We start from the raw sequence: 14,594 nt of genomic DNA, 5'->3' as shown, positions 1-14,594 counted from the left end.
TAGAACATCAGGACAGCCAATTTTTCCCCCAGAGGGTTGTACCTGCAAATTGCTGATGCTCCTAAGTACCCACAGGGAAGAATGTACTGGCCAGTCTATTTTTGGTCCATGTCATTTTCATATGTGCTCATTCATATGCCCATTCTAGATTGTTTCCTTGTTAATCTGCATTTTTAAAAAAATACTGCGTGAACATTTGCATTCAAATATGTACTTTTAACACATTTTCTAATGAAACACACATTTTGTTATGTTTCCTGTGTCAGGAACTGCACTGCAAAATTTAGACAAATGTCAAGGGTAATAACAACAATAACGGCTTATTTATTCATTTAGTTAATTGCATCCCAGCACCATACATTAACCCAGAAGATGCAGATCAAGTCAATTTGTATCAATATCCACAAATAATAAATCTTCCGTATTCCGCCAATGGCAGGACATAGCCTCAGGATATAGTTTCAGTCTGCATCTGGAGGAAGCAATGTTTGTAGAAGACTCTATAGGTAAAGGGGGGGGGGGGAGAATAACTGTTTCATTTTTTAAATTACTGCTGAATGTTGGCCATTGTTTATTTAACAGATAATCTTTCAAAGGTTGTATTCTTCTTCTTTTTCGATGTTTAAGTTGTGATATGGGTTTCGGTGGGTAGGAGAGAATATATTAATTGCATTTTATCCTTCCAGGCACCCACCTGTGTTTGGTTGAACAGAATTTCAAAATCTCATCCTTGGCAGAAAAATTAAAAGCATAGAATTAGTCTGTAAAACCTGGCTTTTAGCAAGTCTAGTTATGAAGTAAGCTGGCTCCCCCTTCTTATCAGGTAACAAAGAATCAGGCAACAACTTATAATTTTAAAAATAATATTTACTTCCTTTATGATCATGCATTGGTTCACAGCAATGACAGCAGTGAAAACTATGCAGGCAAAATACTTGTATTTCCTGTATAACCAGTTTCAGGCATCTGCCTGAACTGGAGCAAGCAGAGGCATGTCTGCATCCAATGTAGGACAATAGAAGAAAGAAAGAGAGAAAAAGGAACAGGAAGTACCATATGCTCCTTCCTCTCCAGGAGAGAAGGGGAAATGACATCACACAGAGTCCTGTCTACCAGTGCTAATTGTATTTCTATGGTCTTAGTATCGGCCTATCAGCAATACAGCTCTGGGATTTAGCCCCATCTCATTCTAACTAGCAACAATATGCATTTGTTAGGTTTGGCAGCTTATCTACCACATAAACTAACACCATCATTTTATTTTTGTACATTGTGGTCAAATCTACTACCTCTGTTGGACACTGATATTCCTAGTGTCAGAGATTTGTGAAATCCTCTAGAGGAAGTTTGCTAATCTTATCAAAATCTGCTTGGCTCCTCTCAAAACTCCTACAGATATTTCATCTGAGAAGAATATCTAAATTTCCTATGAAGTCTAATTTAGGTCAAACCCAGTGGCAGTGTAAAAATGCCTCTTTGAGAAACTTGGCGAATCTTACTCAAATCCTTACATACCTCCTCAAAATTCTTCACTTGAACAGAACTTCCAAATATAAATGTGGCGACAGCTCTAATCTTACTCCTGGGATCTTATCTGGTGCTATTTATCCTTGTTTCTGTCAGATTGGCTTAAATTTCTTTCTACTTTATGTTGATGTTACTAGCTTTTGAATTATTCTGATTTCTTTTTAAATGAAACTAGCCAGAGGTCAGTTTTCTATTGTGACTTTTTAATATAGTTGGAAATTGCTGGATGCGCCACAAATTTCACTATAGCTCCATTCACTCTGATCCAACTAAGATTGGCGTGACTTGTTCAGAAAGACTTCCATGCACATATCTTCAGCAGGGCACAACAGAGCACCACCGACCAGGGGAGAAGATTGGGACATTTTCCCCAGTTTGCTTGCTTGCTAGTTTGTTTTTGCTGTATGCCCCAAATAAGGCCTGTCTCTGGGATAAAGACCAGCTTTGGATCCAGCATATCTATAGTGTGCTGGGCCCGGGGGTAACTCTTGAAACACGGTCCAGGACCGGTCCAGAATCCAGAGGTTCTGCTAGGAGTCAGTCCAACAGGGCCAAGGCAGGATACGAGGCAGGAAACCAGGCACGGGCAGGTACAGGATCTCAGGCAGGATCTGGCATACAGCAATGTTGCTCCCGCAACCTGGGGTGGGGTCCGTCAGCCTTTTATCTTTGTCGGGGTAATGGCCAGTCCTGATTCCCCAGTGACTCACCTCCCTGTTTCGCCCGAAGGCGAGCACTCCTCCTGCGAGTATTCAGGTCTCTCCTTCTCTCAGACCTTAGTCTCTGCAGCTCGGGAGACATCGGTGGGTTACTAGACCCAGGGCCTCCTCAGCCTCCCCTGACCCAACCAGTAGTGGAGCAGCTGTAAGTGATGGCCCAGCTGAAGGCAACGAGGTAATCCCCGCCTCTGGAGCCCGGGCAGGCTCAGGCCCTGACTTGGCCCAACTGGTATTTGTTGCAGGGGAACCTGTGCAGACTGGGACTCTTCAGGATCAAGCCCCAGACTTGGTTCAGATGATGCCTGAGGCAAAGGATCCAGTGCAGACTGAGTCTCCTCTGGTTCCGAGTCTGCACCCGAGTCCCAAGCCATCACACATAGCTACTCTTGATCTACCCCATCCTCCCTCCATAATGTCAGATTTCAGGGCCTTACACCAGCTTCCTCAGTGTTTGGTTGGTGCTGTGGAGTCTCCCACAGTGGTGGCTCCCTCTCTTCCAGTACAGACCACTGCTGGGATGCCTCCACCTGTTATTTACCCACTCCAGTGGCACAAAGCTAAATGCTGTATGCATTGTGTAGTTGTGTTGATGTCACAGACCAGTATTGTATCATCTCTGTGTGGCTTTACTGCAGACATGTGAAGCAGTTTCTCTTCTCCCATATCTTGCGATTTCCAAAATGTTCTTGTCATTTTGTACACCCAAATGTACACAGGAAATGGCAACAAGTTTCTACAGAGGACTCTCTCTTTGCTTCTTGTCTCATCTGCCAGCCCTGAGCCCCATTCGCTGTCTCCATGCCTGGTATTTATTGATATGAGACTAGGGTTGCCATAGGTCTGGAATTTCCCTGTACATATGTAGAAGACTGCAGTTGGCAGTACTGAAAATTGGCAAAATGTCTGGGACAATCTGGAGGTATGCAAGCCATGTTGGCAGTGTCGTTTTTGCTGATTTGATTTTGGGCAAAAAAAGCTCAACTTTTCTGTCCGGATTTTCACTGTTTGAAATATGGCAACCCTTTATGAGACCGTCTTGTGTTGGAAATAGAGCTACACAGGGGTCAGCAAACTTTTTCAGCAGGGGGCCGGTCCACTGCCCCTCAGACCTTGTGGGGGGCCAGACTATATTTTGGAAAAAAAGAAAGAAAGAACGAATTCCTATGCCCCACAAATCACCCAGAGATGCATTTTCAACAAAAGCACACATTCTACTCATGTAAAAAACACCAGGCAGGCTACACAAATAACCCAGAGATGCATTTTAAATAAAAGCACACATTCTACTCATGTAAAAACACACTGATTCCCGGATCTTCCATGGGCTTGATATAGAAGGTGATTTGGCTGGATATGGCCCCCGGGCCTAAGTTTGCCTACCCATGGGTGTTTTTACATGAGTAGAATGCGTCCTTTTATTTAAAATGCATCTCTGGGTTATTTGTGGGGCATAGGAATTCATTCTTCTTCTTCTTTCAAAATATAGTCCGGCCCCCCACAAGGTCTGAGGGACAGTGGACCAGCCCCCTGCTGAAAAAGTTTGCTGACCCCTGATCTAGAGGCACAATGCGATCTTGCACAATGCGACCTTTGGGCTCCTTCCAACTCTATAAAATATGCTTTCAGCAATGTATGCACAGGTTACTGTAGCCATGAAGAGCATGTGTATTTAAAATTCCAAAAGTAAATTAAAACAATGCAAAACAAAGCCTTCCCGGTTTCATCTTCACACAGAACATTTTTGTGCATTTAAAGCTGCTAACCATGTCCAATGAACATTTAATTTACCTAATGAAAAAGGAGAGTATTTAAGCTAATGAAGTACGCAGCACTTACTTGCAAATGCAAATAGAGAAAGAAACATTTCTTACCGAGAATAGTTGGCAGAGGGAAAGACACAGTTGTCCCCACAGCATTCAGACCTGCCTCTAGCCTCCAGGAAAGCAGATCTACGCAGTCCCAAAGTGGTATTTAGTTCAACTGAGGCTTGCTAAAAAGGAAGGGCTAATTGTATGTTCCTAAGCAGGTCTCTAATGTCTGATGAATAATGTTTTGCAGTGCACAAGTGTTTTTTTCTAATCCTCAGTCATAAACTGATGGGCTGCTATTGCTAAATACCTCCATGAAACTTTGATATAAGGTTCATAATACAGTACTGTGTAGAGCAGAAAGGGAGTGTCCAAACCTGTGCTACTCACTGTCCAGGTCAAAGGCAAAGTACCACTTCAAAAGGTTTGGGAAACAAGCAGAAGGTGGCTGGGGAGGCAGTAAAAAGCCTAATCTAGAGGGTAGCCAAGGCTTGATCTGGAAGATCCTCATTTATGGAAGCTTTTAATGTTTAATAGACTATTGTATTTTAATAATTTGTTGGAAGCTGCCCAGAGTGGCTGGGGAAACCCAGCCAGATGGGTGGGGTATAAATAAATTATTATTATTATTATTATTATTATTATTATTATTATTATTATTATTATTATTTCAGTTCAGGGGGAGCCAACAGGCTGTATGAAGGGGGAGCCACCCAGGAGTACATTGTATGGTCATTTTTTACTGGATTTGTGGGTGACAAAAGGCATCAAGAAGGCGAACAAGGAGATTCCTGGCTGAAGCCATGGTTTATTATGGCAACGCATGTGGCAATGTAACCACCATAATAAAAAAAAAAGTTCCATAGCAACTGTTCATTCCTGCTTATTGCATATGCACTGACATCATCCCATGATAACAACACAGTAACACTCACCTGTTACTCACTTGTGACATCTCAGCATCATAAAGGAATAGTCCCTGTGTTATTTTTGTGACTTGTGGCATGGGGGGGGGGACACCAGTGTGTGCTGATCAGATTTGCACTGCTAAACAATACAGCTGGCAAATTCCACCTTAGAGACACCAATATATATGGCAAGATGATGGTGGTCAGATGGGCAGGGTATCAATAATTATTATTATTATTATTATTATTATTATTATTATTATTATTATTATTATTATTATTAACAAGAAAGGGCCCACACAAAACACACCCTCCCCACTGTCACTCTAACCCAGCGGTTCTCAACCTGTGGGTCCCCAGGTGTTGTTGGACTACAACTCCCATCATCCCTGAGCTCTGGCCTTGCTAGCTAGGGGTGATGGGCATTGTAGTTCAACAACATCTGGGGACCCACAGGTTGAGAAAGGCTGCTCTAACCGATCTAAGCGTCAGATGGCTACTAGAACAAGCAGACAAAGGGGGGGGGGAGTTAGAATGAAAGAAGAAATGAAAGAAAGGGGGAAACATTATCCAAAGAGTAAGTCTAGGAACGTACTACCTCAGGTATCATTCAGAAGAGTCGGTGCTCAAAGAAATTAGGTATGTATTGTGGGGGACTTACCACGTATATCTGAAAATAGGGGTGTTCCTTTTTCTTTGTTTGTTTTTGCACAAAGGTCAAGGGTTGGGCAGACAGTGTAAACATGTTATAAAACCAAAAGTCTCCATCTTGTTCCTACCCGAGGGGATCCACTTCACAGAACATCCAGTGCTTGTGATGTACAGCTGGTCAATAGTAGCCTTAAATATTTTTGGTTTCTATTACAGCAAATGATTTTAATTATCCTATTGATATCCCCACCTGTTCTCCTAAGCGGTTCAAGACAGTGTACATGGGGCCTCCACAATTTGACCTCACAAGAAATTTGTGAAGTAGCTTGGGCTGAAAGGTGCTGGCTGGGTCAAGATAATCCAGTGAGCTGAGTGTGGATTTGAACCTGAGTCTCACCAATTCTAGTCTGATGTTCAAGCAGCTACACCTCACTGGCACTAACCAAAAGCCAATATATAGTGTGAGGCAGCTTTGAGAGCCATATAACTTGGAAAGCTTTTCCAGAATGGATCCATCTTTGGCAGGGAAGATCAGGCAATGATGTGAGACCATGCAGATCAGTCAATGTGGAAAGCGGTCCCGAAAGGTACAGTATAAAGTTTGAAAACCATTGCTGCATACTCTTTGCCAAGTTGTTTCAAGCTCACAGAGGGTGGAATAAAATATAGATATCATGGCTAGCGCATAAGCATAAAAAGGAATAAAATTGTTCAAATAGATTAATTGCTTTGAATTATGCATTGATCTTTAATAAATATTGTTGACAGGGGAGCAACTAACTCTGCAAACAAGGTCTTGCGGTGTTCTCTGAGACTGCGCTCTCAGTTCCAAGGGGACTTCCTTAATGCATCTAAAATTTCAACTGCAGAACCTAGCAGTTGCTTATTTTGCCCAATAATTAGAAGGAGATACCTGGGGAATAGCTATCCTTGCAGAGGTGGTTGCAGAACAAATGAACATATAAGCAGACAATTTCATGCACACCGGGTGTCTATTCAAGGAGTGCATTTATCACACACAAACAAAATATTTCTGCACTCCACCATATCTTTGTTCTCACATATGAGCTGTTATTTATTCAGTGAGCACAGCAAAGGTTTATGCTAGGGTACGAGGAGATAAAGAACTGCACAACTTTTAGAAGACATCTGAAAGCAGCCCTGTATTGGGAAGTTTTTAATGTTTGGCATTTTATTGTGTTTTTATATTTTACTGGAAGCTGCCCAGAGGGCCAAGGGAAACCCAGCCACATGGGTGGGGTGTAATAATACAGTGGTACCTCGGGTTACATACGCTTCAGGTTACATACACTTCAGGTTACAGACTCTGCTAACCCAGAAATAGTGCTTCAGATTAAGAACTTTGCTTCAGAATGAGAACAGAAATCGTGCTCCGGCAGCGCGGCAGCAGCAGGAGGCCCCATTAGCTAAAGTGGTGCTTCAGGTTAAGAACAGTTTCAGATTAAATACAGACCTCCAGAACGAATTAAGTACTTAACCCGAGGTACCACTGTAATAATAATAATTTAAAACAGTACAACTTGCCCTCACCTCCACTTTACGAGTTTCTCTAATTGTATTGAAACTCATTCTTCAAAATTATTTGAATTTGAGGAAACTGTAACATTGCTTTTGGTGAAATTTAGTAGTGATTTTAGTCCCAGGTCTTAACACTAGCCCTGCAGTTCCTTCATATCAGGATGGGCATCATACTTATTTCCCTTTGGTTGCTTGTGGTACCCATGCTCGTACAGACAGGAGGACTGCCCTTTTAGGTCACACTTAAGATTCTGTCCATCTGTGTTTCGTTTTGCTTTTACTGTGGCCATCCAAGATGCCTCTAGCTAGCTAACAGAGCACAAATGCAGTGCAGATCCCCCAAGTGTCCCTATTTTCCAGGAATGTCCCAGATTTAGAGAAGCCATCTTTCTGATCTGATCCTGGAATGTCTCGCTTTTCCTTAGGACGTTCCCTATTTTCATGGGAGAAATGTTGGAGTGTATGGAATTATCTGACCCCCGAGCCGTCTGAAAGTAATCTTGTATAGGAAAGGTTTTTCTTTTTTAAAGTTTAATGTTTTATTATGTTTTTATAAATGTTGGAAGTTGGCCAGAGTGGCTGGGGCAGCCTAGTAAGATGCATGGGGTATAAATAGTAAAATTATCATTATGGATTAGGACATCCCTATTTTCATCTGGGAAATGTTGGAGGTTATGGCAGCGGTCTTCCCTGCTGTCAGACTTCAGCATTTGTCACCATAGCTATAAGCATCATATGAAGAGTTCTTGTGTGTGGGGGGGGGGTGGCTTGGCATTCAGATAACCAGGGGTGTGTAAGAAAAAAGTGAAAGTCAGATATTAGTGTAGATCTGATTTCTTTCCACAGGGCCTGCAAGACAGAGTTGTTCCGCCTGGCCTTTGCCTTAGAATCAATTTGATTCCCTCCCCCTCTTTCTTTTTTCCTTTCTCCTCCTGTGAAGAGGCTGCATCTTCATGTTTTAATGTTGTATTGTAATCTTGTTTTTTAAGTTACAGATAGGTAGCCGTGTTGGTCTGCCATAGTCAAAACAAAACAAATTCCTTCCAGTAGCACCTTAAAGACCAACTAAGTCAGTTCTTGGTATGAGCTTTTGTGTGCATGGTATCTGAAGAAGTGTGCATGCACACGAAAGCTCATACCAAGAACTGACTTAGTTGGTCTTTAAGGTGCTACTGGAAGGAACTTGTTTTTTAAGTTGTATTTTAATCAACTTGTTTTATTTATTGGTTGTTAGCCGCCCTGAGCCAGTCTTGGCTTGGCTGGGGAGGGCGGGGTATAATTAAAATGTATTATTATTATTATTATTATTATTATTATTATTATTATTATTATCCACAGCAATGGATAGTGTTTTTCAGAAGGGAATGTTTTTTTTCTGAAGTATTCGGAAGAACTTAAGAAGAGTCATGCTTGGTCAGGTCAAAAGCCCTTCTGGTTTGACATCCTGTTTTCCAGTGGCTATGCAGATGACTCTGGGAAGCAAATAGAGAGGTCAGAATGAAAGTAAATGCAGAAAAGCACAGGTGGCCCAAGTGCCCACTGTTATTAACAGAATTATCACCATCTGCACTTTTCTGTATTCCATTTCCCCATGGCCTTATTTATTTTCTGTATTCTGTTTCTTTATGGCCTCATTATTCCATGCCCTCCACTACCACCACCAAGTATATATGTAGCTGCAGCTCAATATAACATTTGGCACATCTGATGCACTGGACTGTAGCCCATGAAAGCTTGGACCATAATGCAATGGTTCATCTTTCAGGTGGCACAATATTCTTTGTATGGTAAAGGGACCCCTGACCATTAGAATCGTGGCTGATTCTGGGGTTGCAGGGCTTATCTCGCTTTATTGGCCGAGGGAACTGGCATACAGCTTCCAGGTCATGTGGCCAGCATGACTAAGCCTCTTCTGGCGAACAAGAGCAGCGCACAGAAACACCGTTTATCTTACCCCCACAGTGGTACCTATTTATCTACTTACACTTTGGTGTGCTTTTGAACTGCTAGGTTGGCATGAACAGGGACCAAGCAACGGGAGCTCACCCCGTTGCGGGGATTCAAACTGCTGACCTTCTGATCGGCAAGCCCTAAGCTCTGTGGTTTAACCCACAGCACCACCCACGTCCCTATAGGTAAAGGTAAAAGGTAAAGGACCCCTGGGCGGTTAAGTCCAGTCAAAGGCGACTATGGGGTTGCGGCACTCACCTCGCTTTCAGGCAGCTGAGGGAGCCGGTGTTTGTCTGCAGACAAATTTTGTATATATGGTGTTTGCTTTGGGAATGAAGATATGCAAGTTCCTTGCAACTCTAATCTTCTGCAGTTGAACCAAGAAAATACAGTGGAACCTTGGTTCTTGAACGCCTTGGTACTCAAACATTTCTGCTCCTGAACACCAAAAATATGGTTTTTGAACATTTTTCAGAAGCCGAGTGTCCAATGCAACTGTCAGCTATTTTTTCCAGGGTGCCTGCGCCCATTGGAAGCTGCACTTTGGTTTTCGAACATTTCCGAAGTCCAACGGACTTTCAGAACAAATTACGTTCGAGAACCAAGATACCACTGTATCTACCTTGCTGTTCTTCGTTTCCACAACCAGCTGCAAAATAATTCCACAGTATTTCCCCTTTGCATCACACACAAATGCAAATAAGAAGTAAGGAAGGAAGGAAGAAGGGGGAGGGGAGGACCTGTGGTGGTGGGGCTTCACTAAACATATAGCAGACGACTCCAGAGGAGCGAGGAGAAAAAAACATAAAATCAGCAGCAGATGCAACTGAAAATATTGCCTTATTTAATCTTCACTATAAACATTATCATGTCTTCTTGAGATGTGTGTAAATTTGGCCACATATTTATTTTCATTAATTATCATTTTCATGAGGCTGCGTTGTGCCAGATGCATGTTAAAAATGTAGAAAGAAAAGGGGTATTTCTCCAGGTGGTTTCTGCTTGATTGAGGTTAGAAAATGCTACCATTCCCATCAGAGTAAACCAGCATTTCAAGGTTCTTGGGATTTTTCAACCTCAAAGAAAAATGAAATATTCTGCATGAGGCTGAAGGAACTAGATACATTTCTAAATCAAATGACTGAACCTAAACAAGTAATATCAACTGAAAGAATAATTGTTGCTGATTTTCCCAAAGCCCTTGTTTCATAGCCTTCTGCTTTAACCACTTGCTCTATTTATTCCAAGGAAACAATATGCTACCCAGCAGATTTCTAAAATGGTGCAGCCTAGAGGGAATGACACTATGCACTTTTCTTGCTTGTTTGGCTTGGCTCTCGAAGCGATCTATCAATGTAGAGTGTTTCTTTGAGAGCTGGGGTCATAGTAATGATGGAATACTATGGAGATAATGGCAGGGTTTCCCCATATTTGGGTCTCTGGCTGTATTTGAGCTGCAATTCCCATCCTCCCTGGCTACCAGGACCAGTGGTCAGGAATGATGGGAATTGTAGTCCAAAACAGCTGGAGGCCCAAGTTTTGGGAACCCTGCAGCTACATTTAAGCATTGCAATGCTACCCCTTCAGATCAATAGGTCTTAAAATGTTTACATGGCTATGAATATATCCAATTGGTGCCTTTGCACAAACAGAAGGACTCTTGATCTGAGTAAGACTTGATCTGAGTAAGACATATGCTGTTTTTTAAAGATGTTAAGACATATGCTGTTTTTAATCAAGGTCTTTGCTGATACCTTACAAGCATTTGTTAATAAACCGTGGAACCATATTTGATCCCTATAAATAAGCCCATAATTTACCATCACTATCACAGGTGTTCAGCAAAGCAGATAAAGTGGGCAATCTAAGGGGGGAGGGGGAACCATAAATAAATGGCCATTATAGGAAGAAAAAGAACTTGTACAAATATTCCCCTAATCTTCTGAGCGGCTGATGTAAAAAATGGACCTTTATAAAGTGACACACTCATATTCCAATTTGAATGGAAATGATGGACATGGGCAGATACCGCACGATCAGATTTACAAATAAAGATACAGCTTGACTGCAGAATTACAGACCTTTATTGTATGTGGTATTCTTAGCATCATAGCATTGGAAGGGCCTATAATTAGGAAGTGGGGGGGGGGGGAGGGAGGCGAATGTCCAAAGATGAAATGGATTTGATGCAGATTATCACATAAACAGCAAAGTTGGAAGTTATGCAATTGTTGCCTGTCTCTTTAAGAGGTCTCATCTGTAATAGAAACTCCCCTCTCTGGGTTTGGTTCTCTCCACAGCTGAGTGGGAACGATATGGAGTCTTTTCTTTGTGGAGCAAGCCCACAGCTTCTGTGCTGGGTGGTTAATCCGTTGTTCACAAATAAATACAACTATTGAAGATCTCCTGCCCCCTCCTGCTTCCTGTTGTTAAGACAGAGGTATCTCAAGGTCTTCTCGCACAGTAAGTACTCTTTCCAGACTCATGGGATACTATGTAAAAAGTTCTTGGGGAAAATTAATTGTGGTATCAATTACAGCCTCTTTCCTGGAGGAATTTTGTGACTTTGTAGCTAAGCCACCAGTAGAGCTTAGGTAAGCTTGCCATATGTCCAGACATAGCTGGTATTTGGCCCTCATTGTGGTAGTCCATGTCCGAAGTGTGGATTTTGGTGAATTTCATTAAAAATAGCTCAAAAACTTTGTTGTGTGTGGGGGAGATTTTGCAACAACTTTTTTTTTTGGGGGGGGGAGCTCAACCAGTTTGCCCCCCTCCATAAAGCTGTTTTACAATTTAAAATACTCATTTTATGTTCTTAAGATATCAATGACTTCCATTCTTCTCTTTCCATGGCTCATTTTACATATTCTAAATCCCTGCATATTCTACAAAAACTATGGTATACCATTCAGTATTCCATTATTGCATCCATCAAAACTTATTTACACTGTTGAATTTATCTTAAAGCTCAGCAACTTGGGGGTTAGGGAAAGCTCAATACATTTGTACCCTCCAAGAAAATAACTCAGCAACTTTTGTGTCCGAAAGTTTACGTTTTGAAATACAGCAACCCTAGCTTAAGGAAACCTCCTGATATTCCGATTCCAGTTTAAAAGAGACTAGTCCTTATGACCAGAGAGAGCCAAAGACCTGTTATTGCCTGAGGCAAAAAACAAGATGGCCCCTTTCCCCACTCTGTGTATAGAAGCCTGCGAGAACAATGGGTTTGGCATCCTCCGCCCCACTTGAGGCAGCTGGCTAGTTTAGGGAGGCTGGGACAGGTAGTATCTGAAACATAGCTCTGTCCTCAAACAGAGTTAGGAGGACAAGGCAGCTGCCATCCAACACCTCCTGCCGCCTCATTTTGCCTGCTTACGATTTAAGGAAACGGTGGCATTTGAGAAACAGGCTTGGGCACCTCAGGCTGTGACTGGGGCGGAATCTAGACACATATCAAAAATGCTGTGAAAATGCATTTTGAAAAATATATTGAATTTGCCATGAGCTCACCATCGCTATCTAGTGTCACATTTGTGTAATGCGCTTCAGTGTTGCATTTGCAGCTGTACAGCTGAGTCTTTGGATTACAGTGGTACCTCGGGTTACATACGCTTCAGGTTACAGACTCTGCTAACCCAGAAATAGTACCTCGGATTAAGAACTTTGCTTCAGGATGAGAACAAAAATTGCGCGGCAGCAGCAGGAGGCCCCATTAGCTAAAGTGGTGCTTCAGGTTAAGAACGGACCTCTGGAATGAATTAAGTACGTAACCAGAGGTACCACTGTACTGTCTGTCCAGGTGTTCACAGAAGGAGCCATAAGTGCACATTGAGATTAAAGTGCCATTGAGCTGTGGGAACACGGACCTCTCTCCCCGTTCCTCTTTAATTTATCTCGGGAACCTCTTAGTTTGTGCTCCCAGAGAGCATCCCTGATATTATAGGGCCAGATTTGGAATGCATAAGCCGTAAACTCCAGCATTCTGCAGATGATGCCTAAATATGCTTGGATGCTTCTAAACTGGTAAGCCTTTTAAATCAATTCTCCAGATACATTGTGAATTGGGGCTAATCTGAAATATGCTACTGGGAAATGCTACCTCAGTCTTTTTCATGGATTTCACCTACAACCTAAGATGATAGCGAAGAATGGCTATTTGAAGAGAATATTTTGGTTGACTGCTGCCTAGACAAAACCACCGTAGGCACAGGAAGTGGAAAATCATATTATGGCACATTACTATGCTTGTTTACTCAGAAGTACAACCCACTGTGTTCAAAGGGGCTTCTTTATAAGTGTGAATAGGATTGCAGCCTTAGTGAAGTAAGGAGGGAAGTAAGTGTCATTCAAATGAACACTCTCCCTTGGTTCTTACGGGTTTATCTGTTTACGTTTTTCAATCAGATATACCAAACTAGGTAGGATTTGCATTTTATGGAATGCAGAACAGCTGTTGTTCTTTACCAAGGTTGAATTTAGCAGAGTCTCATCCTGAATATAAAAGCTTCCAAAGCATTCATACCTCAAACTTGGCAGTGGGAACATCCCAGATACTATGCTATTCTAACCAGGTGGTGTGAACTAGAGTCCAAATGCATTGTGGCAATGGCAGACTTTGGGCTGTCAAGTTTCAGTGGAACCCTATGCAGAGCCAAAATTCAGAACTCCCTGCCTCTTATGCGCCGTTCTATTACATTGTTGTGGCTTCCCCTGTGGCATCCTCTCAGCTTGGCACATGTTGCGAGCAAACTGGTCGTGCTCCCCTAAATGCGCCTCTGATTCCTTACTATTTAAGGAGGTCAAAAAAGAAAAAAAACACCCTGGCTCAGCCAGGGCGTTCATGTAATTTATCAAATGCTGTCAGTTGGCAAACACCGTTGTATGTTATCTATTAATATTTTACATGCCAATTATTCCAAGCTGGCCATGGGTTATCAGATGTGCTCAGGGGTGCCAACTTGATAAGCTCTGCCCCACAGAATTGATCACATGACATGGCACACACACATTTGAATGACTGCCCATTATTTTTTTTGGAGGGGCAAACCCCTCAAATATTTTATTGTGAGGTTGAAGGGACCTCTGCCCCTATGAGGTCACTCCTATGAATGTGCTATAGCATTGGTTTTTGAACATTTCCCAAGGAACCTTCAATTCTCTTGAAGCGCATCAATGGTCCCTCAGTGGTGAGATCAATGATGATGAAGCTTCCCTGAAAGGCAGCTTGCCACAGCTGACCTTCCTCTGCAATGTATAGCCCCAGTAAAATGTTGGGTTCATTTAGGGATAGGGAGGGAAATTTGGATCAATTTGCATATAAAAGCTAGCCTACATAATTCACACCCTGAAATGTCATGCCTAGTGGTTGCTAACCTTTTTGGGTCCAAGGGCACACTGAGCATCTTGAGAAGGTCGCGAGGGCACCATCACAAAATGGCTTCCACCAGTGGTACGGCTGAAAACAAAATGGCTGCCATCTTCCAAAGAGCAAA

At 42.3% G+C, this 14,594-nt stretch overlaps 1 protein-coding gene and 1 long non-coding RNA gene across 3 annotated transcripts in view; one reads left to right on the top strand and one right to left on the bottom strand.

Annotated features, from left to right (window-relative positions):
- LOC309341599 (uncharacterized protein) overlaps positions 1 to 14,594 on the top strand; it is a 166,954-nt gene that overhangs the window by 91,419 nt on the left and 60,941 nt on the right. Inside the window, exon 1 of one of the 2 annotated variants that reach the window (XR_014156398.1) lies at positions 11,431 to 11,565. The exons of the other annotated variant lie outside the window; for it this stretch is intronic. The gene's annotated coding sequence lies outside the window, so the exon portion shown is untranslated. Of the gene's footprint in view, positions 1 to 11,430; positions 11,566 to 14,594 lie in introns of those variants that run through there. 2 annotated transcript variants of the gene reach the window in all.
- On the bottom strand, positions 302 to 2,786 carry LOC309342030. Its single transcript, XR_014156673.1, has 2 exons — positions 2,681 to 2,786; positions 302 to 500 (listed from the first exon to the last, which is right to left on the bottom strand). It is a non-coding gene; the product is annotated as an uncharacterized lncRNA (long non-coding RNA).

The sequence above is a fragment of the Podarcis erhardii genome (genome assembly GCF_964252035.2).
Source record: "Podarcis erhardii genome assembly, chromosome: 5".
Classification (NCBI taxonomy): Eukaryota; Metazoa; Chordata; class Lepidosauria; order Squamata; family Lacertidae; genus Podarcis; species Podarcis erhardii.
Note: the sequence above shows the minus strand (reverse complement) of the source record. Positions and strands in the feature narration are given on the sequence as shown.